This window comes from Lepidochelys kempii, chromosome 10 (genome assembly GCF_965140285.1).
Source record: "Lepidochelys kempii isolate rLepKem1 chromosome 10, rLepKem1.hap1, whole genome shotgun sequence".
Taxonomy (NCBI): Eukaryota; Metazoa; Chordata; order Testudines; family Cheloniidae; genus Lepidochelys; species Lepidochelys kempii.
In genome coordinates, this window is record NC_136389.1 from 64,442,886 (window position 1) to 64,469,408 (window position 26,523).

Genomic DNA, 26,523 nt, shown 5'->3' on the forward strand with positions numbered 1-26,523 from the left:
ATAATCACCATTCTTTTTCAGTTTTCCATGTAATTGTGTTCCAGAATCAAAGCTTTAATTTAAAAAATGAAGTCCCTAGCCCTTACGATTGAGAAGAAAGCCTTCAAAATATTGAAAACTTACTAGAATCTGCAGAAAATAATAACTCTGAGAAAAGTGTGAATTGTCCTTATTACTCTCAACAGACTATTAGAACTGAACCCTAAAGATTTTTAAACAGCAGCATTGTCAACTTCTGATCCATTCCAGAAGAAACATTAATCTCCCATAGTTGTCCATCCTTGTTGGATGTGGTGGCAGACAGTGCAAGGGGATGTAGTGGAGGAGCTAGTTGCTGGAATGACAAAACAGCCCCCACCACCTTTCTGCCCATACGTCATTTCTGTTCCTGTCCCAGCAGAGGAGAAAAATAGCAGATGTACCCCCACCCTCTATCTGACCAAAAAATGGGGGGCAGCCAAAAAGAAATAAAATTGAATATCAAATCAGAAGAGAAACTGTACTGATTGTACTGGGATTGGTTGGGAAAGGGCAGTACTGCATAATTCCAAGGTTTCTGCCACATAATCAAGTTGTATATGCTGCATAGCACACAGGGTCTTTCCTGTAACCCCTGTTAACTTTATATTTATATATATGTGAAATAGCACTGGCTATACACAGCTATATCTGCAAATTATGAGATAGAAAACAAAACATCTTTATTTGCTCCATATGTATGTTAAACCCTAGACTTATTGGGGGAGGGGGAAGAGGGAAGCAAGGGATAAATGTCCATTGTATAGCACTGCACAGTGTATATAATAAAATCCAATGCTAGCAGTACAAACTGGAGTTGGTGTGTAATTCACTAACATATTTGTACATTGCATTTTGCAATTGACAAGGATTCTGCACAGAGCCTGTAGCACTTTCTGTATTTATGGCATTATGAGAAGGCTTTAAACCATTTTACTCCATACTGAATTAACATGCTAAACCTAATCCCTGCTGCCCTGAGAGATGAGGAATGACCATAACTCTCTTATTGCAGGTGGCTCAATCCCACATTTCTAGTTGCCTGAATTCACTCCACTCTTGTATAGCTGCATATTGAAACTTCTCCTTCTCCTTGCATTGCCTTTGTACTAACTGAACAGATCGGGTGTTTGTGTGCGGGGGGAATTAATGAGCCTTCTACAGATTAAAAAAAATATAATAATAGGTTTACCTTCAAAATACTGCCTCACACCAAGGATAAATCATGGACAAACAGAAAACCTTTTGTAGTTTAACTAATTATAAATGGCTTAATATAGCATATAGTCATCCCCTAAATATTTAGTGTTGTGATCATTGTGAAATGTAATTACTTTTACGGTAGTTTAGTATTATAGAATCAATATGATCACTATGCTACTGTACTGTGGGTTTGTAGGGTTGCAGTTTATGCAGCCATAGCTAGTGATGTCCAAATTACAGTACTTCATATAAGAATGTTTCTTATTCTTTATGGTTGGTAAGTAAGACCCAGGTAAATAAATATGCCATCAGTTGCAATTCCATGTAGAGTCTAATAAGCTTTAATTCTGAAAGATCCGGTTGACTATGTATACTGTCACTTCAAGAAGATATTAATGTAATTAGTATACGTAGACCAGTCATTTAGGTCCCTGATATTTTGTGTGCTTGGTCTGTTTTCATAAAGCTTTCCTTATTTTACCTTTATGAAGTTAAGAGCAGATTATTTTGATCTGTGTTCTGTTCGGCATCTCTAGTTTCTAATGTGTGAAACTTTATTGATAAAAATGTTACAGAAGCAAAGCATTGTATCCGAGTGTTTATAAGTCAATGAGGGAACAGAGGAAGAAAACTATGTCTGAAGAGAGCTATTTTTTGTTTTCCTACTACTTTTCTGGAGAAAAAAGTCGCAGGGTGGAGGGGAAGCTCTAACTGTCAATAAACCAGCAGTGAGTGTCTTGATTTGAGCCCTCTTTAAGTACAAACCCTGAAGAATGCAGATGGGAAACTGTCTATTTATAGGTTTACAAGTTCTTATCTGAGAAATTGTAGAAAAATACACAATGATGAATTTTAAGAGTGTACCAAATGGCTATTGAAAGCACTAGAAATATTGTGATATCTGGCCTATTTATTGTACATTATGGTCAGAATTTTCAGAAGGGCTCAGTGCCTACAGCTATTTTCAGAACAGTTCATCTCCCATGTAAGTGAGATGAGTGGATCTAAATGAGTGGATCTTTTGAAAATCTAGTCAAAAGTGCCACTGCAAGAGCTTCAGTGTGCCAAACTTTTGAAACTCTGCCCCTAATTTAGGTGCCAAATGGGAACTGACCTCCTGAGAAAACTTGGCCCCAATTTGTATGAGTACTAACCGTTTGAAAATCTGGGCCCCAAACGCTTTTGAAAATTTGACCTTGTAACAATTTGTGTAAGTTTGTTGCATATCCAGTTGCAGTGGTGGGGGGTGGGAAATCTCTCCCAAGTTTCCAGTTAAAAACTAGTGATATTGGGGGGAAAAAAGTGCATTTCTCCTCTATTCCTCCAGTGGGACACACACTAGAATTGGACTGTTGGACTGGGTACAATATTAAAATTCTGGGGAATCATTTTAAATCACTGTACACTGGTTTCTGAACTTCATCACGACCTCCTTTTTTCACCATTCCACTAGGTCCCTGCAGTCCATAAAAATAATTCAGAAAAGATTTTTCACATTTCACTTGTCAGCCATAGACATGTGCAAGATCAATTTACAGAAATTCTGGAATGTGGAGTCTGCAAAGATATCTCTTCCCTCCAGCAAAAGTTTTTGATATTTGATGAAAATTGGTGCAAAGTGATAAAGAGACAAAAGACCTGCTGGCTGTTTGTTCACATTGTATCAACCACCGCAGATAGAAATATTCCCCATAGATTTCAAAAGATATTGCATGTCTGTGCACTAATGTATAGTTTTTTTTGTTGCTGTTGAAAACTCTGGATTTCTGTAATATTTAACCAAAAAAAGTTGTTATACAATCCAAATAAATAACTGCTTTCCTGCTCACCCAAGGTAATATTACTTTACATTGGCAGTAGAAAGCGGGTGCTTTGCCATATGGGTGCTTCACAATACTAATTCACTTAGATTGCATTGTATGGGATGGGATGCACTGAGATGACATAACACAAGTGCTCTGTTCAAAAGCCTAACATGGTATATACATCAGTTTCCCGCAAAGAAAGCCTGATATAATTTCTTTCTCAGCTGCAATAACTCCTTGTGCAGGTGCAAACTAAACGTTCTCACTGATAAGCAAACTAACTCCTAGTTTTCAATGTTGAATGATAATTGGAACAGAAATCGACAAGCCTATCTCCAAAATATATTTATATTTATCTTGATGTTTAGTCCATGATATCAAAGCCATCAAAATAGGAAAATAGTCACTCTGCTGTAAGGAAAAATATGTGACAGGAATAAGTCTGAAAACTGTGAGAGAGAGATTGTGTCGTGGAAAAAAAGTTCAGCACAGCTCCAAATGGCTCCTTTGAAATGCCTGTGGACTCCAAGGATACTACTTTGTGTCTCAGCAAGTTGCACACACAGCAACAAACCCAGCCACAGGATGTGTGGCTGTATTAAGTGGGATTGGCAGGCACATCAGGGCTATCACTACAATCACATTAAAATGATGCATACTGACGTGACTAAGAATTATTTAAAAAAAACCCCAACCCCCTGGTGACATCCTCATTTTTAAGGATGTCCAAGGGGACCCGGGCAAATGTATTCACATTTCCCCCATGAATACCAAATAAGCTAATTAGCTATATCAAAAATAGACTCTTATAATTAGTTAACAGCCCCCCAAAATAATTACTTGAATACAAACTGTTATAATTTAAAATATATCCAGTTAACAGAAACTTCACAAAAACCTTAAACTACAGTATAATATAATTAAATTTGATATAGATAGCTGATTAGTTGATATTATTAAAATTGACATCCAGAAAGATAATGTATTGTGCTGGAATGGATTTTGGATGTACATTATGGAATGGAGAAGAATGCTACTTTTCCTAAGTTCAGAATAAAAGCAAAATAGAAATCCAGGCTTTATACTAATATATCATGGTAGGAAAAGTATGTCTGGCAGACCTAAGAACGCTCAAGAGAAATGATAAATTATCTGAAATGTGATGTAAAAATAGAATTTTTTGCTATGTCTCTCAATATCTGTGGAAATTATTCCAGTGATCAGGTTAAAGTTATATACAATAAAACTATATTAAAGGGTTTGGGATTTTTTAGAAAACAGTAATTTTATCTTAAATTAATGTGAAAAAAGTAACATAAATGCAGATTATGATTTCATGCATGAAAGAAATCTGGAAATTCAGTTAAGGTTCCCAGAGCAATACTAAATTTTGCCTCCTTGTGAATATGTATTGCAACAGGCTTTTTAATTCATGACCATATAGAGTGGGCAATATGCCATATTAAGCAAACAATACATGTTATTTAATGGAAGGGAGCTAAACTTTCTATAATAATCACAAACATTTTATATGACTACTTATGCAGAATTGTAATATTATTCCTGCAGTAATACTGTGTAAGTAAGTTGGCTGGTATGCTATTTTTTTGAAATATATGGTATATGATTTTTGTTGAAACAGCACTTTTTCCTACAACCTTATGAAATGTATGTCTGTTTCATTTTATATTTCTGCATCTGTGCTGTGATCCTATAATGAAAGATCTTTTGTATTGCATGTGTTTAAGAAGCAGAATCAAGGTTGTTATGAGAATCTTGAAACAGAATTTCTTAATTTTGTTCCGTCTAAATCTCAAACTTTGTTACATACATGAACTTTTTACATATGCTTTTACCTTATATTATTATTATTTCGTATTTATAGAATTCCAATTCTTTGGAAAGATAAACACATGGTCCCAATGTCAGAGTGCTTATAAACCAAAACAAAGATAATGCTTAGGATGACGTTCAGACTGGGAGCTAAGGGGACTGTCTAGAGCTGGTCAGAGATGTTTTGATAGAACTGCATTCTGTTGAAATTAGGGTGACCAGATGTCCCGATTTTATATGGACAGTCCTGATTTTGGGGGCTTTTTCTTAAATAGGCACCTATTACCCCCCACTCCCTGTCCCGATTTTTTACACTTGCTATCTGGTCACCCTGGTTCCACTGAAATTGAAATGCTTCACAAAATCTTGTTGATCTTGTCAGAATTCTGTTTAGGAAGAAAACTGGAGAAAGAGAGTTCCAGCAATGTCACATGACTGTGGTGCATCATGGTACTCTACTGAGGCCAGGGAGTTCAGCTCATAGGGAAGAATGAGCCACCTGAACTACAACTCCCTTGAGGCAACATGGCACCTGAGGCAGATTCAGTTTAATGACAAATTGATTCAAAACCAAATGTTTCATCATTTCTGAATGTAAAATTTCTCTGACTTTTCATTCCACAAAAATTTCAGCATTTCATCCAGATTTGTGATGAAAACAAGTGCAAACTGTTGGAATTTCTTACAGGACAGAAATTCCAGTTTTCACTCAGCTCTAATTTTCAAGCATATTCATCTGCTGTTTCTTAAGTTTGCAATTTCCTATGGCCCCAGTCAAGCAACAACCTGTGCATAGGCAGGCCCCCTGTGTTCTCACAGAGCCTCACTGGACTCAATAGGGCTCTGTATGGGCTCTGGAGTTCTGCAATTTGCTAGGAGTTCTCAGCAGGTCCTAATAGGGACAACATTTTTAAAGGTATTTAGGTGTCTAATTCCTGTCAAAAGCGGTGGGAGTTAGACACACCTAAATGTCAACATGAATTGCATACCAGGATGGACTTAGACTTCTATACCATAATATGAATGTGCTAAAGTTAGTTTTAAATTTGTGATTGAGCCACGACATACCTAACAAGTGGAGAAGTTTGGTCTCAATCCAAGAAGGTACTTAAGCACATGCCTAACTTTAAGTACACGAGTAGTACCACTAAGGCGAAGTGCCTTGGTGAATCAGGGCTTTAAAGAGGTTTGTTTTGCAGAGAGAGGATGTTTTCGTTTTGTCAGGTTTTAAACTGCCCCCTAATCCTCATTTCGACTGTAAAGTCAACTAGGTTCACTGATGGCCAAGAGTATATAGCACTTTATTTGGCTTATTGCAATTAAGAAAAGCAGTTAATATGCACACTCAGAACATGATCTTTAGGTAGCAAAACGGTTATTTCCAGTGGTGAGCTGGAGCCGGTTCACACCTGTTCACGCAAACCGGTTGTTAAATTTTTCAGCCGGTTTAGAACTGGTTGTTAAATTTTGCAGGCAGTTGAGAATCAGTTGTTAAAGGGCTGGGCAAACTCCTGTCCTGCCCGTCCTGCCTGAGCTCTAGGCTTCCCCTGTGAATTTGTACTCACCTGGCGGCACTGCACGCCTTCGGCGGGCCCTTCACTCGTTCTGGGTCTTCGGCAGCACTTCGGCGGCGGGCCCTTCACTCGTTCTGGGTCTTCGACGGCACTTCGGCGGCAGGTCCTTCAGTGCTGCCGAAGACCCGGAGCAACTGAAGGAACCGGTTCTTCAGCTTCTGGCAGCTCATCACTGGGCGAAACAGTGACTGACTTCAAAGGGGAAAGTGAGGCATATCTCCATAACACTCGCTTAGCCATGTGCGGGAGAGAGGCCAGACACCCAGCCTCTGCTCTGTCTATTTAGAGTGTAAATTCTTCAGGGCAGCAACTGTCTTTAAGTATCTGTTCAATACCTAGCTCAATGAGGCCTCAATTTCAGCAGGCACTTCTAGTAGCTACTCTATTAGGAATTATGATGATAATATGTAAGTTAGATAGGGGAAGATACTTATCAAATGATCCTCTCTATCTCCCTGCCAATGCAGGATTGTCTCCAAGGTTGTTGTTTTTTGGTTTTTGGTTTTTTTTAGTGTTTAGTCCAGTCTAGTTTTAAAAGCCCCGAGCAATGGGGCTTCCACCACTTCCCTAGACAGGGTATTCAACATCTCTCAATAATTGGAATCCTGTCTGTATACAACACTGTTGTTCTCTTTGTGTGGTATCATGGCAATTGAGATCAGCTGTGACACTCAAAATAATAATCCCCCAAACTAAGTGAGGCAAAATACTTTTCTAAATATATTTTTAAGTATTGTAACTGAACTGCTTCTCTAGAGGTTGCTGCTCTTCTTCATCTGACAGATCTCCAGTCTCTTGACCTTCATGGTGTGTAGAAAGGCTTATTAGTTCTCCCATGCTTTTTGAGAAAGGGGTGGAATAGGAGGGTAGATGTGGGTTTTGTGAGGATTAAATCTAACGGGAAATTTTCCAAAATGCTGATTATCAAACCCAAGTTTTCGCATCAAATCAAGTTGGATTCAACCAAACTTTCACTGAAAGGACCCCAGGAACCCAAAGCTTCTGGGGTCTGTGGCTCCAATGTGTGGACTGCCCACATGACTCGTAGGGTCCACAGCTTCAGGGTAGCTCCACCATGCAGTCTGTCCCAGGGCCAGGAGCCTGGAGCTTACAGGGTCCCTGCAACAGAGCAGGGACACTGGGATCCTGAAAACTGCTGGTCAAGCTGAGGCTCACAGGGCTTTCAGGATCCCTGCTTTTCAGGGCTAAGAGCCTAGCAGCCTTTGAAACTCTGTAAACCCCAGCTCAAGCCATGGGTGCCAGGGTCTAGACTCCCAGCTGTTCAGCAGAGCATCTGGAAGCCCTGCAAGCTGGGGTTGTCAGGATTGCCAGACTCCCTGCTGCTTTGGAATCTCTGGGAGACTTGGCTCAAGTTGTGGCACTTCAGCAGAGAGCCTGAGAGCATCAACTGGATTTGGAGAGCCTGAAAGCCCTGAGAGCCCTGGCTTCACTTGGGGGTCTCAGGCTCCCAGCCACAGAATCAAACTATCTGGCCAGCTGGCTCCCTGGGCGGCCCAACTCTTGAGGCAGCTAGCTCGCAGCTAGCAGTAGCTGGGCAGCCCGGTAGGGCAGCTGCCCCTGGATCCCTGACAGCTGCCAGGGATCTAGGAAGCACATTTTTGTTTCAGATACACTGTGGTTTGGTTTTTCTGAAATGAAAATTCCAGTTTGCAGGAATTCCCCTTTTTGGACAGTTCTAATGGAGAAGTTATTGACAGTTCTGACGCATTGATTGGGTGAGGAGGAATTTATAATTTCTTGTTAATTTGTGATACTGTAGGTGTAATTTCATTGGACACATACCTTAAGTGTCTACCTAAGGCTGAATAAGGCAGAGGGCTGCAGGAATAGAAAGGGCAGTCTCCTAATTAAGTCAGTTGAATGCTGCACTGAAGTCTATCCCTGCTTCTTCCACAGAATTCCTCTATGACATTGGGCAAGTCATGTAAACCAAAATGTTCACAGGTGGCCACTGTGTGGTCCTCACTTTCTGGGTACCCAACTTGAGACACCTGGAGTCTGATTTGCAAAAGTCCTGAGCACTCATAGCTGAAGCTCAGATCAATGGGAGCCCTGCTTTGAACATATAAAGTACTATGCAATATTAAGTTTTCTGAAAAATCAAGTCCTCGGCATCTCAGATTGGATATCCAAAATCAGTGAATACTTTTGACCTTAATCTTTTGTGCCTTAGTTCCACATCTGGAAAATGGGGACAATAATATCACCTCATCTCACGGGGGAGTTGTGAAAATAAATTAATTAATATATATGAAGCACTCAGATACTAGAGTGATGAGCACCATAGAAAAGCCTATGAGGAAATGAATAATTCTGTCTTCAGAGTGGGGGTCAGATAACATGCAGACTAGAAGGTCTAGGGCCCTCCACGCACTGAATGATGATCAAAAGAAGTACTTAATAGCTGCACTTTCAGTGCACAGCACCCATTGTGTGCACTGAAAGAGGGAGGGATTCCATGGCAAAAATGGCATGTGATCATATAATCATATACTTAAAGACTGCATCATAATGTATACACGCAGGGGAGGGTGAATTAAGGTTGCACAGGCAGCTTCAATTCTGGCATTTCCTAACTTTGGAGAGCTTGATTTTGCAACTTGAATGTTTTTAACATGTTTTACATAATGATGTACAAAATATATAAATATATCTACATCTATATAGAAATATCCTGGATAGTTTGACTGTATTCTTCTCCCTGCCCGCTTATATGGAGCATGTCTTATATTGGGAGCTCTTCAGGGTAGGGTCTGTGGCTTCTTGGTATGTGGATAGTGCCTTGCCCCTGGAGACACAAATAACTAAATAGTTTTAAATGAGCCAGTAGTAAGGCATCCCAAAGACATATTCAGACCAACATCATCTTGTTTAACATTTTTACAGCTTTTACAATAGCCATAAAAACCAAGTAAAATGTCTGGACAACACTTAAGAACATTTGAAGGCAACTCAAATGTCCTACAGTAAATACATTACCTGCAGCTACAGGGTATAGTTAACTCTCATTACTTAGCTCTTTTTTATTGGTCTCCTACTGATGTATTAGAAAAAACAGAATGAGTCCATGCGTTATCAGGATTACCAGGATTTGAGAGAGCATGGAGAGATATCATGCTGAAGGGGAAAAAAGTAGAATGACCTTGAACTGTGTTCCCCATACATCACTGATTCTATTGCCTCCACTGGCACGATTCCATTGCAGCAACATTGCAGACTACCAGTGGGATGCTGCTATGGACACCAGTAGGAAAGAGCCAAATGTGAGGCAAGGAAAACAAAAAGGGGAAAACACTCAACTGAAAAAAGACAAAAATGCTATGGGTACTAATGGAGCAGCTCTACAATTCCAGCTTTGGTCCTGGCACAAACAAGATTTTTCAGCTATTCCAAGAGTGGTGACAAAAAAAATCTGTCTTTAAATAGCTAAATTTTACATCTGCAGCTCATCTGTGGTAATAAACCAACTGTATTTTAAAGAGAACCTGTATTATTCTGATATATTTCAAGTGCTGGATTTTTAAAAACTGTTTAATGCTACAGCTGTATACTGTTAATCCTCCAAAAGAGCTGCCAAGAGTAAAATGAGAAGATTTAACTTATGGTTGGTTTTCATATATACTGTACAGTGCTATTCTGAATAGGGACACCATAGTGTCTGAATATTTTAACAGATCTGAACTCTTTCCTGAATATCTTCACTTATGCAGCTGCTTTCCCTTTAAAACTCCATATAGGAAATACTTTTCATATCCCTTGAAATCTACATCTCTCTCTACATACAGACATACATGTGTGTGGGCACACACACACCCTTTAAGTTATTTACTTATTAGAAGACTAAGGAATATTTACTTTGGATGCTAAAATACAGTGATAGATGAGAATGAGGATGGTTCCCACAAGTATTCACCACAGAACAGCATCATTCATATTTGAGGACATTTTGAAAACTGTTTTCAAAGAATAAATCCCACCGAGACCATATTTCAGACCCTGTAATTAAATGTCCTAAACCGGTTTGACAAAAATATTTGACTTAGATTGAGTGGCCAACACCATACAGGATGATGGCATCAACAGGTTCTACTCTATCCTATTCTCCCTTTCCTACATAATAATACACTGAAAAGGACACCTTAGCAGGAAAGATCTAAGGCTTTGAGGTTGCTATTGTTGTGTAACCTTGGACCTTACGACCAGTGGAAGTGTGGAATGAGCAGGGGTGACAGCCATATAAACCGCCCTATGCTAGGGATCCATGGGAACATACTACATACTTCCTGCAAATGTCACTGGGATCATATGGAACCACTGTGTATCCGTACTGCTGCTCCCAGCCCTCCCCTATCATAGTGGTAGAACTGGAAGGCAAATACACCTACCTTTGGATAAAATATCAGCTCAGACAGTGGACATCTGATCCCAGTTTAAGGCAGATGGTTAGGATTCTGTTATCTGCTAAAAGTGAGTAATTTTGTTAAGCCTTGAACCATACACAGAAACGAGAACATCTGTTCTATATCTCTCTAGTAGGCACACTGTAGATATGGCCAAGTTTTATTATTTTTTTCTGAAAAAAGATAAAGGAAAAGGTAGTTACTGTGTAACAAATCATTCAAATTCCTGACGTCAACCTCAGAAAAGAGGTGAGTATGTAGATAACACTGCTCTGGAAATGTAAATGACAGTCTGGTCCCTTGTGTTAACAACAGGGCAGGAAGTTGGCCACAATAGCTATAAATATATGCTGAAGCTGGAAAATACAGTTTGCAATGATATTTAAATCATTAAGCCTTATTCAGGAGTAATCTACAAAAGTTAAGATCATTTTGGAAGATTGCTAACTTTATGTTTGTGCTTTACGTGCATGTTAGTGAGAACTCCTAATGTGTGTCTAACACACCTGATAAGTAGATGGTCATTGTCATACCTTTTCCTTAAAAATAAATACTTTTTTTTTCTTGAAGGACTTTCCACATGGAGTGGGTGAACTCCAAAACAATTTTTGTTCCAGAAAACATTTAGAAGTTTTTGAGAAGTTCTAAAAGTTTCAAAGAACAGTTTTTCATCCTTGGGCGGGGGGGAAACAGGATTTTTATACACACACAAACACACTCTTTGTGTGTTTAAACATATTGCTTTTTCCCCAAGAGTATGAAAAAATGTTTTCTATGTACGTGCCTCCTTGATTCTATACTGAACGAATCCCCATGAGAAGAACAAGTTGAGAGTGGAAGGAACAGATGATCATCTCTGTTGTTAATGACACTTAGAACCCAGCTCTCCCCTTTGGTATCCTACTGCTCTGATAGGGTAATGTACAAGAGTTTGGGGAGACAGAGAAATGATAATGAAAGGATGCTGAAATCTAGCAAGAATACTCCTACTCCTTCCTCCTCATTCTGAAACTGCTGTACACGGTACTTCATAGGAACAACATGGACAGGGAACATTGTTGTTAGATAGGCTTGATGTTCACCTATGTTCTCTCCACCCTTCCTTGATATCTGATGTTTTTTTCTCCCCTTTGAACTGAAAATAAACCTTAAAGGTCAGTTCTGTGGATGAATATTAGCTCGCTGTCCGGAAAAAAAATCTAAGATGCACTCCTGTATAAATGGAGATTAATTTGTAAAAGGGAAATGTGAACAGAAAGATGACTGCTTTCAGGGGCATTCTGACATTAGAAATATCCCCCAGAAAACACTATCCAAAGATCCAAAAAGGAACAAAGATAATTACAGCAAATAGCCTCTGGTAAATCAAAAATAAATAAACAAACAAAGACTGTAGAAGAAAACATCCCAAATGCACTTAAACAAAATCACTTCCAAGGTGCAAGAAAGATAGGAGGGTCAATAGTCAACAAAATGACATTTCAGCTTCAAAGAGCCTTACTCATACCTTGATCCGGTATCACGGGAGGGATGATAAGTGCCCATTTCAGACAAAATGTTGTTTCTCTCTCTCTCTCTCTCTCTCTCTTTTTTTTTTTTTTTTGGTACCTCGTATAAGTGCCTTTTAGCTGTGACTCTTCTGTAATATTTTTGAGTTATCAGTGGAAGTTGCCTGACTTGACTTTGTCTTTTTTGCTAAATTGTGAACCCACAATGTCCTAGTAGGTTTGAATTGTAATGAAAAGAATCCTCCCATCACTGCTCCACTTTTGCATTAATCTATGTTATTTCATAGTACCTTATTGTGATGTTACAGCAGCAGACCAAATATGGAAATATATGCAATCCTTACATACAATAATAATAAAACCGATAACAAGGAAAGAAGAAATATGACATGTGCTGAAGATAACCCATACTGGCACATCTTGATTTTACTGGCAGCATCAACAGTAGATAAACACTTTTCTAAGGAAATAAAATGTAAATACAGATTAACACATTATAGCTGAGACTTTACACATACATTTTTCAAAGTTGTGATTCCAACAGCAACTGTAATTTGACCTTCTGCGCTGTTTCAGAAAGGCATGAGAATTAACATCATGCTGTGTACAGTAGAACTATGAAGTTTTGTAGCAGGGCATATTATAGCTGATGTAACAGGGCTTTAGATCCTGACTCAGTAAAGCACTTCAGCCAGTGCCTAATTCTAAGCATTAGTACTGAAGTCAGTGGGACTTAAGCTTGTACATAAGATCCCAATTGATCAAGGTACTTACATATGTGTGTAACTTTAGGCATGAGTGGTCTCTTGACTTCAGTGGCATTACTCTGCTTAAAATTACGTGCATGCCGAAATACCTTGCGGAAGCAAGCTCAGATTGCCTACTCTTCTCCATTCAAAGGGTCTTTGGTCAGTTGCTCCTATCTTTCTGAACCTTTCGCCTTTTAGGTTAAAATTTTCCATGCTTGGTCTCTGCCTGCAGGTGACTTTGTTTTTAATAAAACTTTAGCAAAAATGGTTCATCATTTTTAAGAATAAGAAGAGTGCACATTTCTCACTATGCAAATTGCAGGTGACTATTACTGAACAACTCTAAACCCACAGTGAGTGAGGACAGGAAACTAAATTTTGGAAGGAAGGCAGGTATTTGGGGGAAGAAGATGCGCCTTTTAATGTTCCAGTGAAGGTTGATTTTGATTTGCCGAGTGACAACTTGAGAACCATCATTCACTCCCATCTGGTAGTCTTTTCACAATAGCACTTTTTTATCCACCAACATTCTAAAGGGAAACTAGTTACAATGTAAATGTTCACTTAGTTGATTAACTGCTTAGGGGAAAATGTGGTGAACTTTTGTGCACTGAAAGAAGCAGGGGTCATATTGTTAAACTCACTTGTTGTTATTCCTTTAACTCTTTCCAGGACTCTTAATTTACTATTGCACTAAACAAGGTGCTGATGCTGAATTTATACAGTGTTTACATACCTAACATTTCATTCATGCTTCCAAAAGTTTTTAAAACTATGTACAGCGACTACATCATGAGATTTAAGCCACCACAGTGCTATCAGCCTGAGCTTAAAAGGTTGGTACTTACCAGACAAAGACACTGACTAAAGGTCAGGAACTTATTGTCCAATTTAAATAAAATAGGTGGTAGCTCAGAACTACAGATATCATTCTAAGCAGTTTGTGGGTCAAATGGTTAGCAATTCTGCAGTTGATACAGATGATCATGGAAGCTGGGAGGTTTTCAGAGCAGGGTTTATTATTGCAAAGCTGGTTGGGGCTCAGATGAGGGGGCTGTTGACTTCTGCAACTTTCATGATCATAAACTACTCACTAGAAATAAATAGCTCGGTTTGTAATAACTTATTCACTTTTTGGCCTCTGCATCCATGTGCTGCAGACATACAACAGGAAACGTGCACATGGCAGTTGAGAAAGGGTCTACATGTGAAGAATACTAGGCTATTCGTCACACTGTTTCAGGGGTTACTGCTATTGAGTGACTCACGGAAAGTCAGTATAAAAGATTCATACAGTCATTAAATACTGTAAAGCTTTTTTCCATTTTGGGTTAGCCTGGCCCTTTAAGGCACAGCCTAGCAGAAGGTGGCAGTGCAGAGGCACATAGCTCCCAGGGTCATAGTTTTCCAAGGCAGGCTCCATGGTTCTGGATCAGCACAGCTTCTGCTGCATCCTTTATAAGGGGACAGTATGCAATTGTAATCCCACCTGGGGCCCGTTCTGCTGGCTAGGAATCCGGAGTGATGTAGCTCCAGCCCTAAGCCCTGGGGGAGATTCTTGCCTCCATAGCCTCCAGCCTCCAATAATCCTTTGAACTCTGAGTGCAAGAACTGGGATCGTTTAGGCCCCATAGAGAGGCACAAAGCAGAGAGGACTCCTTGCACCCTCCCTGCACCTCAGACTTGTACATGGCCAGACACAAGCTGTCTCTTAATGATCAACAGGAAACAAATGATTGAACTCTTCTTAATGTGTTGTTTGGGAAAGTAGACAGAACATTTAGTATTAAAATAGCAAAGTAAAGCATTAGAAGTGTTTCCGCATCAGTTTTCCATTAGATTTCTGTGCAAAGATAAGGAGGGATAAATAAATGGTTACCGCAATATTGTTATTTCCCCGGTGAAACTAGAGTTGTTGGGGTTTTGGAATAGATGAATAAATAGGGAATTTCCAGAGTGTGTTTTACAATTCTTGAATTTACAAGAAAATGAGGATTTCATTTTCAGTAAAAAATGTGCCAGTACTCTGCTGGATGGGTGTAATAAATCCACACAAGAGGAGAAGTTGCAGCTGTCGCAGGAAAGGCTGAAGGATCAGTTTTTAAGGGGGACTGGTTGGCTCAGAAGATTGGTAGTTTGGCTATAGAGACTTTTGTGTCCAGGTTCTCAGAGACCATATTGATGACTGTAGTGATGAGCATTATATGGTGGAATGGATGCAAGTCTGAATCCAACCAAGGTTGGTAAGGAACAAAAGTCATTTTCATGAGGTGGCTGTTCAGTGAAATGAGGAGTTGACTTCAGTCATATCCCCAGTCAGCAGGTATCAGAATTACTCAAACATTTGTTAGGCTAAGTATCCAAGGGATATCAAGATTCCCATCCCTAGACTTGTTCCTTCCAGGCAGGATTGAAGCATATGGGTGAATGGGCCAGTGTTCAGGAGCTTCCATAGATTAGATATCACACAGATAGAATCAGTGACAAAACAGCAAACTTCAGAATCCACTCACCTTCCAGAAAGACAAAAATTGAAGGGAAAATTATAGTGGAGCAGTCGTATTACTGTACTTAAGGCTGCAACTAGATTACTCTTTAATAATCAATTTTTCTAACTGCTCTAAAATTCACTTGCATACTTGGACTGTCTGAAAATTTTCTGTGCCTTATGGGGTCCAAGGCAGGGTTACTCATCCAGATTTGAGGTGGTTTGAGCAAGGTACTTCAGATACAACTCAACTTTTTAAAAAAGCACATAATATCAAAATGTTATGGTTGGTATGTATTTTTGCACACAGATGGGGATCAGGCTGTGGTTCTGATCCTCTGCAAATTGATTTTGCCAGGTCAGGATGCATCAGTATCTAGAACCCACTGGCCCTTTGATAAAACAATACTTTAAAGTTATTCGGTTTCAGGTTGGATCTGCAGTGTGTCACAAGCCGGAGAATGTCCTTTGCAGATGTGCAACAGGACAAGGGCTCTGTGGCAAACCAGGGTTTTCAGGTAAGCTGATGTTAGAGTAACTGTGTGGCTTGCAGTAGTGTGCTGTTACCATTGAATCTGAGCTGTACCTATGGCTGTGAGTTTGAGTCCTCCCTTTGGCAGCTGTGTGAGAATGTGTGGTGCATATTAGTTGTTTTCTTTTTGCATTCTGCAGGGACTCCTTTTTCCCTGAGAGCAAAGTTTCTGGTTTGATTCAATATTTATTTCAAATTGATCTAAAATCCATATGCATATGGAGAGGGTTTTGAAAATTGTTGTTCCTCATCAGTGACAGAGGTAGAGTTAGTGGAGCAAGTAGGGGGTCACTTGGTCCATGGGTTCCTCAGGTACAGACCCCCAAATGAGGAGCTGAACTCTTCAGTGCAATATGATGATAAACATTGTTTTATGGAGCATCTGTACCCAAAGACCTCTTCAAAACACCCTATTTGTAGTTTAAACTATTTGTGTAATGCAGTCCACTCTGTTCCTCATCACTTAGCAGAATTGGCAAAGAATTGCCTACTAACAACCCTCACAAGCTGGCACACTAATCAGAATTTACAGGGAAGATAAGAAGATAAGAGAGTAATGGAGGGAACATACAAGTAGGAAAATATGTGCTCACAGAACACTCTTGGTTGCTAAACGTTTAAAAAATGACACTGTCAGTGTTTACCTAAAAACTTTGTTAATGCAGAGTTCAGGTTACGCAGTGGTGCTTCACACCCTTCCAGAATGTGGAGAGCAGCTACACTGTATTGAAGTACTCGACATTCTAGAAGGGCACAAGGCACTATTGGCCAACCTTTCCTCTGTGTGAATGGAGTTTTGAGGCAGTGAATATAAGAGAAAGATGGATTTTTTTATTGCAAACATGTAAATCATGCATGATTTTATTCACAACCCTGAAGCTTCAGAAGTTGTAAGTGAAACTATTTATAAATGTATCATGCTTCAGATGATACTTGTGGAATTTTCATTTATGATTTTAAGGATGCGAATATTTGTTTTACTGTAGCATTTCATTGCTGAGAACTACCCATTTATGTGTTTGACTCTCTGCGTGTAAAACTATATTCTAAAGCAATAATAGCTCCGTGAGACAGTATGAACTATCAATGCATTTGGTAAAAGTTCACATCTAGTTACCTTTCATTATTAGTTTGTACATAATGACCCTGTTCATGATATATTTATAGATATGATTGTTTTGTCAAAATATTCCCAGTTTGTCAGCATGATTTAGAACAGGGACTTAAACCTAGGTCTCTTATATCCCAGGTAAATGCTCTAACCACTGGACTGTTGGCTGGGGACTAGCTTGCTATGGATTTTCACCAAAAAATGTCAAAAGGTCTTGGTATTGTCCCATTACAGAATGGGAAAGTTTTTTGAAATCTCAGAAAGTTTTCATGGGACAGAAAAAATGTTACCCACTCAGCTGTAGATACATATATTAACTGAAAGGAGAGAGAGAGAGAGAGATTGATTGATTGGTTATTAAACTACAGAGCACTAAAAAAATGTATCACTTGAAAATCAGTAAAGAAGGTGGACAGTCCATATAGCTTTTCTATAAATCAATTCTAAGTTGCAATGGGCAAAGGTCTTGCCTCAGTCAACACATTCAACAATTATTCTTGTTCAGCAGAAGAGAATAAATAACTGTGTTTAAATATCAGTTTATATGCAAATAAGTAAATACAAAAACGTTAGAACATAATTTGGGAAGTCTTTTGGATAAAAGAGAGAATATGGTTTAGGTCTCCCAGCTCATCTTTGCTCTGACCTTGTATTCTTAGTAACATGAGTGCAAAACACTACTGTTCTGATCAGGTAGCCTTTTACACTGCCTTTGCACTGCTGTAAAAAACTGCACACTACGTGGATGGGAGCAGGATCAGACCATTGTTATTAATCAGCTCCAAAGACTACTATCTATTTTAACAGAATACTTTTTTTGTACTTTAAAGTGTTTCTAGACAAAAACTATTGCTTAATGGGTTAATTAGCATTAGTTTCCTCCACTTTAGCTGGTGAAACCCTGTTTCAAGGGGGGAAAAGCCACCACATAACATGTATGCAAAGCATCTAAAGCACAGCATCATTCCATTTATTGGAGGTTGCAATATTTTAAGACATTAGACTGAAAGCAAACAGTCTGAGGAGCTGCCATCTAGCTTACAAAATCAGGTATAGACATTCAGAGAAGCTTTTGCTTAAAAATGAATGCATGCATGCTGCCTTCATTAAGTACAGTTAGCATAAGCACAGACTTAACTGACTAACACACAGCAGAATGCCAAATGCAGTCATAGAGATTCCCATGTACAGAACAGATGAACCAGTGACTTGATGTCATCCTCAAACTGTGCTAATATTGTTATTAACGTTTATTTACTCCTCGTTCCCTATATTACCGTCTGAGCTGGGTCACTTTCCTTTGGGTTTGTGAAGGAATCATATACGGCTCAAATTTACTTTACAGTTTTAAATCTGCTTTCTTGTTCAGGACAGTGCATATTGACATATTATCATAAAGGGAAGAGCAGAACTAGCAAGCGTATCTTTTTTAATTGCACAATTAATGCATTATGCTGCAATTAACACAAGGCCATATATACATTTTTAAGGTATGAATGAAAAGGAAATGAATATATGGGGAACACTAGATAACACAAGAAATGTTGACACCCTTCTGAGACTTTCTTTTTTTGCTATGGTGTAACATTACTGCACAGCCAACTCTGTCATCTTAAAGTCTTGGTTAATCTCTCTTTTTTTATTGCACATTGTTTGCATTAGCTTGAGCAGTTGTTTTTATTGCCCTCTTGAGCTATTACTCAACAATATATTTAATGAGTTCTTTATGCAAATTAATACAAGTTCAGCTTTACCTTTCATTGAAAAAGTCAGAAGTTCATTTCCCAGTGAGAATGACTTTCCAATCCACTCATTTGAAATTATTGTTGCCATTTTTAGCTGCACTGCTATGTTCATTCCACAGTACAGAAAAACATCTTGGAAAAGCACTTAAAAATAAAACAAACAGCTGATCTTATCATATTCTCCAGGGTAAGTACTCACCTGGAATTTGTGAAAATGGTCCCTGCAGCCATAGACGCTGAGAGCACCAAATACCTCCTAATGGATCACAACAGGCTGTGAGTTTTCCAGTAGGATACTAATTGATTATTCAGTTTTCAAGCTCAAATATTTTCATCTAAGCCCTAGTGTTCTGCCCTTTACAACAAGAAATTTGTCAGCCATACAGTATTTTTTTTTTCAGTTTTAGTCCTAAAAAGCCATAAGCAGGAGGGGAGGGGGTATTTTTTAAATGTACCATTTGAGCTTAAGGGCTTGTCTATACTGCGATGTTGTCGACAAACTTTTGTCTTTCTACTTAAAACAGCCCACCCCCCGTGAAAGACAAAAGTTTTGCTAATGCAAGTGGCAGTCTCGCTCCTGCCGACAAAGCTAATGCCGCTCATGGGGGGCTGGAAGTATTTTGTCGGCAAAAGTGCCAACAAAATACCAACAGATACCCTTCACACATGCTGACTTTTAGCAACAAGGCTGTGTCAACGCAGCCTTCTCGCTAAAAACTATGTAATGAAGACAAGCCCTAAGATATTCAGTTTTTGCAACCTGATGTTGTGGAATTACTTATAGGGATATGGGTCCAGTTCCATTCCTCTACACATGCAACTACCCCATTGATGACATCATGGTCCAGGGAATAAGGTATATGACAGGAAGGAGTTTTGCCACTGAATTCAGTGAGGGCAGTATTGGGCCCTGAGTATTCTGTCATTGATGGGATCAGTATAAGGCTGTTGTATTAATTATATTTCTACTTCTGCTACTGCCCCACTGTTTAAACTTAAGCAGTCACTTCACCTCCGGGCCTCCATTTTTCCATCTGTACAATGGGCAAAATGATACATACCCACCATTATACACAGTGTTGCGGTTGATAGATTAGTGTTTTAAAATACTAACTTGTCATTACTCATGTGAGCAAGATGATCAGGATCTGATGCATTACCTGGATTAAAGTTACAGAGGATACTGTATTATCTGAATAGTTGTTTCTTCGTGGCTATGATGTATATGCAATCCCTCGCCATGATATAATGATCAAAAGCTGCACATTAAGTACACACAAGCAGAATCATTCAGAGCCACAATTATCCAAATCAAATATGCCTATTTCTTTCAGAATTTCTTTTGGGGGATTTTTATTTTCTCCAAAAACCCAAGTTCATCTTTAATGCCATGGAAACTGGGACCAACATGGCAAAGGCCTGAAAAGCTAGCGTCTGCTGTTTAGAGCAGGCTCCCATAGGGTGTAAGATAAGCATGTTGTTTGTTAAATTGGGCCCTAAAAATGAGACAACTTTCATTAAAAAATCTTATGAAATTTGTGATTATTTCAGCATCATACCAGAGTTTGGAATCAATCAACAATGTTTTGGTTTTAAAAAGGAGTCCAGTTATAATGTAAAATATTTGCTTTCCAGCAGTGACTTATCAAACAATTCTGCATAAAACTCAGTTAGGGAGAGAGACAATGTTTTGAGTATATAATTTTAAGTGTGAATAGAAAGGGCCAGGTTCTCTAGACAAACTCTGCTTCCTCCACACTGTTCCTGTGGTGCAAAGGAAACAGAAAATCCCTGTGTCTCCCCAGCTTAAGGGAATCATCAGTGGTTGTAGAGACAGCCCTCCTTAGCCCCTAGCAAAAGGAGCCTGTCAGAGGGGTTAGCCATAGCACACCACACTCCAACAATCCCCAGTTGACATATGGTTTCTTGGTGACTGTAACCAGTTGGCACATTTTAAAGCAACCACTTAACTGCTCTAACCTACTCTATGGCCAGGGCGGCAGCAGGTTGGCCCAGAGAATTAAGGATCTGTAACTTGCTCTCATATGGCCATCCCACCACCAGATTTTGGACCAGAAGCTCTCCATGGCTAATATGTTGTGTAAGTATAATGAGATTCATATAAAATCAAACACTAGATTGGTTAACTGAGTATATCTTCCATGCACCAGACTAAAATATATACAGAAATACAGTGCAGTACCTCATGATGAATACACAATAGAGAACTGTAATAAAACCTGAACAACAAGCCACATAGTAACTCTTGGACTCCAGATTGCTAAATGTTTTGAGCTTTTTGTTTTGGTATCCGTTTGTCAGATCTGATCCTTTGTCAATGCTCATATTAAATCTAATCTGACCTGCACAATGCCATGTTCAAGTCATCTTCCAACATACTGTACTTTGAAAGGGGCTCTGATTTTTTTAATGTGCTATAGTGGGAGATTATTAATTACAGTGCTTAGCTGTTGTGTTATTTTGCTGCTGTGCACAGCTATAAGAGAAGCATCTGAAATGTGACTGCTGGCACATCTCACCCTTAAATATATACTTTCTATTAATACTACCACACTGTTGTTTTAATCCATGAATCAGATTTGGCAGGCCAATTCAATAAAAAGTGGCTCCTGTGCCCAATATAATTCCTGGCAGCCCCAATTTTGGTGGATAATTGTTGGTTTTCAAAGAACTGTTATGCCCTGAGCTCATCATACTCCTGCTTGCCTCAGACCAGCCATACTATGAAAGATCAAGGGGGAAAAGCGTGTCTGTTAGTAAAATGTTTAGTCTCCTCAGGCACTGAAACCCAGATGGATTTTCAATCCAGCCATTCCCCAGAACATAGATTATTTTTCAACAGACGACTGTTGAAACAGGGATGCGTGGTGTGAGTAGAGAGGTAATTCTCTACTATCCTGTGAGACATCATACTTCCAAAAGCAACGATGGGCACCAGAATGTATCTGCCATGACTTCCTTTAGCCCCCAACTGAGATGTGTTTTCAGAGCAGTAAGATGTTAATGAACAACAAACTGTGTACTTTATGTGACACACACAAAAACAAAATGTGTAAAAAATAGCTGGTGAGCACTAGCTAAGAGATGTATTTTTTCACACCCTCAGTGACAGACATTTTGCTGTCATTAGTGGTAGTGTAGACATGGCTTAGAAAGCAAATGAAACACATTTGCCAGTAGGAGAAATGCTATATGTCTTAAAGTAGAAGACAGCCTCTGGTATCTCTTTAAAACTTATGGCAAACAATGGAAATCTACACAGCTACAGTAGCCTGCATGTTAAAAAGGTTCTGATAGTAACATATAAAGATAATAAAATCAGATTGTCTTCCCTGTGCACCCCGCTCTTGAATTGCCCTATGACTTCATGCTCTCTTCTGATGCCAAGATTTCTCTACCTAGAAATCTTCCTGCTCTGTACAGAGTACACAGAAGGCTCCAAGAAATGTGGAACTCACCTGGGTAGATCTAACAGCAGCTCTGTTTGAACAGAGATCCCACCTAGATCCTGATTGTCTGAGTCACAGATCTCTAGATCTGTTATGTGGCTCGGACTGTGAATAACTTTGCAGGGTCACAAGATATTTGCCCAGAGACGTTAACAGGAGAGTGCATAAGTGCCAGAAATCAGGCATGTATGTTGGTCGTGCTGGCTGTCAGTTTGAGGAGAAGGCACATAACATCCAGTAATCTGAAGTGTAACTATGGGGACCAAATTTTGCTCCCCTTATTCACATTAATAGACCCATTTACTTAAATATGACTCAGGAGAATATGAATTGTATAAACCCATGTTTCCAGCTCTTTTTAAAAACCCTCTCATGTCTGCATTTGTAAATATTTTAAAACTGTATATTTGCCTGTCTCTGTTAGTGGAGGATACATCTGACCTTAGCTCTTTAATCACACAGTATTTAGATACTAATTACTGCATAGGACACACTGTAATCAACCAGTTAGAATAGTAATTCTTAATCTAAACAGATATTTTTTATACAATGCGTGAGTATAAATTCAGTAAAAGGAGAGATAATTCTATGAAAACAGACATAGATTTTTGTCTGTTAGGTTTTACATTTTGTGTATACCTATAGACGTGGGATACTGGATGTTTTACATTTTGTGTATACCTATTGATGCGGGATACTGTCTTATATGCTGGCTATAAGGAGTCTGATTCTCCTCCCATTTGTATCAGTTTTACACTGGTGCAATGCCACTGGCTTTAGTGATGTTATTCCTGGTTTATACTGGTGTAAGTGAGAGGGAAATCAGATGGACATTATGTAAAAATCTTACATTACATTATTATTGAGTGTAACCAAATGGCATGTTATAATGTTTTTTGTGCTTTAAGAGAATAGCATTAGCTGTGGCAAAAAATTTTGTCTAGACAGTTTTGTGACAAGTTACGGTGATGAGTACTAATCTCCCAGGGTATATCCATGTAATGAATAATTGAAACCTGGACTCTTCATCTTACAGCTCATGGAAAGGTTGGTGTGTCCTTCTGATTACACCACACTAAGCTCTTGGGTAGGTAACCTGGTAGATGGACTGGTTCTTTGCATGCTCTGAATTCAAAGTATGTCAAATTATCTGTGTTCCAGGACTACGCAGGCAAAATTTAATCTAATAATCCTATAAACAAGGAATTTTACTTGTGCCTTTCAGTTTTGATTTTTAAAAAGAGAGACTTTTCAAATGTTCAGACTAAAAGTATCAAAGGTATTGGGGGTTAGGACACTTTCTCATACATACTTAAATCTATAAAGGTGATTCAGCCTCAGTGCAGATACTGCCAGAGGGAATTGTCCTCATTGAATACAAGGTTAATTCTAAAAGCTATCACCTGAAAATTGAGAGAGGATTCTTTAAAGTTCAAACTACAAAAAGAAACATTTTTTCCTGTTTCTGGTACATTTTGCTGCTTTATTAAGAGATAACTGTAGTTTATTAGCCTTCATGGAAACTCCCCAAATTTGCTCAAAAAAATTGATCTATATGTACATGATGATAAAAGATTTGGTCACTTTAATGCTCTGATTATATTTAATGTATGTAAGACACGGAAAGCTTTGTGTTTTCAGTAGCAGAACATGAAATACAAAGCACAGAGCTAATAAAAATAGGTTTCAGAGTAGCAGCCGTGTTAGTCTGTATCCTCAAAAAGAAAAGGAGTACTTGCAGCGCCTTAGAGATTAACACATTTATTTGAGCATAAGCTTTCGTGAGCTACAGCTCACTTCATCGGATGCATTCAGTGGAAAATACAGTGGGGAGATTTATATACACAGAGAACATGAAACAATGGGTGTTACCATACACACTGTAACAAGAGGGATCAGGAAAGGTGAGCTATTACCAGCAGGAGAGCGGGGGGTGGGGGGGACCTTTTGTAGTGATAATCAAGATGGGCCATTTCCAGCAGTTGACAAGAACGTCTGAGGAACAGTTTTGTTTTTTTTTTTTTGGGGGGGGGGGGGAATAAACATGTGGAAATAGTTTTACTTTGTGTAATGACCCATCCACTCCCAGTCTCTATTCAAGCCTAAGTTAATTGTATCCAGTTTGCAAATTAATTCCAATTCAGCAGTCTCTCGTTGGAGTCTGTTTTTGAAGCTTTTTTGTTGAAGAATTGCCACTTTTGGGTCTGTAATCAAGTGACCAGGGAGATTGAAGTGTTCTCCAACTGGTTTTTGAACGTTATAATTCTTGACGTCTGATTTGTGTCCATTTATTCTTCTACGTAGAGACTGTCCAGTTTGGCTAATGTACATGACAGGTGGCATTGCTGGCACATGATGGCATAGATCACATTGGTAGATGTGAACGAGCCTCTGATAGTGTGGCTGATGTGATTAGGCCCTATGATGGTGTCCAGGCTGAGGTTGATGGTGGGATGGAAATTGTTGAAATCATGGTGGAATTCCTCAAGGGCTTCTTTTCCTTGAGTCCAGATGATGAAGATGTCATCAATGTAGCACAAGTAGAGTAGGGGCATTAGGGGACGAGAGCTGAGGAAGCGTTGTTCTAAGTCAGCCATAAAAATGTTGGCATACTGTGGGGTCATGCGGGTACCGATAGCAGTGCCGCTGATTTAAAGGTATACATTGTCCCCAAACGTGAAATAGTTATGGGAGAGGTAAAATAGGGTAATTCTGTGTAATTTAAAACTCATTATTTAGTTTTAAATAAAAGGATTTTAACACATTTCCATGCCTTTCGGTTTTTGAGGTAAATTATCCTGTGAATGCTAATACATATTGAATTTGAAACAATAATATGTACAGAGGCATCACTATTGCATTGTAGGAGAAGATATTTTGAATAAAATGTATCAACTTTATGACATTAAAAGACTCCAAACTATTTTAATACTTTCTGGTATATCCAATGTTAAAATAGTTTTGACTGCAACACTTCTTTTAAGTCACATTGTGTTGTTTTCTATAAAAGAATATCTTTTTTTTAATTGTGCAAAAACATTTTTTCTTTGGATAAAGAAAGAAGGAAAGAAAGTCTTCAAGCCAAAAACAGGATCTCAGTTAAATGTATACCCATTTTGACAGTAATTAAAGCTCCTGCAACATTGATCATCTCAGTGTTATTTCTAAACTAAATGTTTCCATACCAACTCCAAAAGTATAGTAAGAATGTCTATATATACATTTAATTGCATCAAAATAGCACATCCATCTGTGTGCTTTGTTCTAAGCTTGCTGAGTGAGTTGAAAATAAGGAATGTGCTCTGCAAACTCAGCAAGTTACTAACAGCAAGCTTTTTTGGATGTTTTTGAACAAATACTGTACAAAGTAGCTGAGGAAAACTACCCACTGAATTAGTTGGAAGACTTTAGCAGATTAATTCAATTGTAACTAAGGTTAATAGTTTCATGGCAAAGTCAACACAAATGCATTTCCACAACAAATATAGTTATGTAAATTGACCTGTTTCCCTCTTTTATTTTTCCCCACTAGTTTTATTACTGAAGAGACAGCCCCCTGAGAAAGGTAAGCATTGCTTTAATATTCATTGCCTTGGATCAGTGCGGTCAAGACACTTTTATCAGCCATATATGTATTTCTCCTGTGACAAACAAGGTCTCTTCTCAGTTCATTAGTGTGAGCATTCTGGAGTCCCCAAAAGTTACTTGTTTCTGTTTGTGTTTGTGAACTGGTAAGCCAAACATAAAATGAAATGTAGTGGCTGAATACTCAGATCTTTAGCAAGAGAGAGACAGTTTTTGTCTTTGGTTTTCCAGTCTGATTAATCCTTTAATGAAACTGAGAGTTGCTAATCTGGGTAGCTAAATCACAGGACAATGGTTTGGGGGTTTTTATGTCTCTGTAGTACAGCATTGCACCTTCAAGAAAGTCTATTCTTGAGACTTTTAAAGAAAAATGCAGGTTGCCTCCACATACCACTGTAATGTCATATTTTAATTATGGTTTGCAATGCACTTCACACACTGCTCCAGGAGGATTGCCTAATTAACAAGGTTGTTCAGTCTC

The 26,523-nt window shown here is 38.8% G+C and overlaps 1 protein-coding gene and 1 long non-coding RNA gene across 20 annotated transcripts in view; one reads left to right on the forward strand and one right to left on the reverse strand.

Annotated features, from left to right (window-relative positions):
• Positions 1-26,523, forward strand: part of SEMA6D (semaphorin 6D) — a 276,265-nt gene that overhangs the window by 159,063 nt on the left and 90,679 nt on the right. For 18 of the 19 annotated variants that reach the window (XM_073303922.2, XM_073303916.2, XM_073303919.2 and 15 more), the window contains one exon: positions 25,990-26,022. The exons of the other annotated variant lie outside the window; for it this stretch is intronic. The gene's annotated coding sequence lies outside the window, so the exon portion shown is untranslated. The remainder of the gene's footprint in view (positions 1-25,989; positions 26,023-26,523) is intronic. 19 annotated transcript variants of the gene reach the window in all.
• LOC140894955 (uncharacterized) overlaps positions 1-26,523 on the reverse strand; it is a 305,659-nt gene that overhangs the window by 7,523 nt on the left and 271,613 nt on the right. The window lies entirely within an intron of this gene.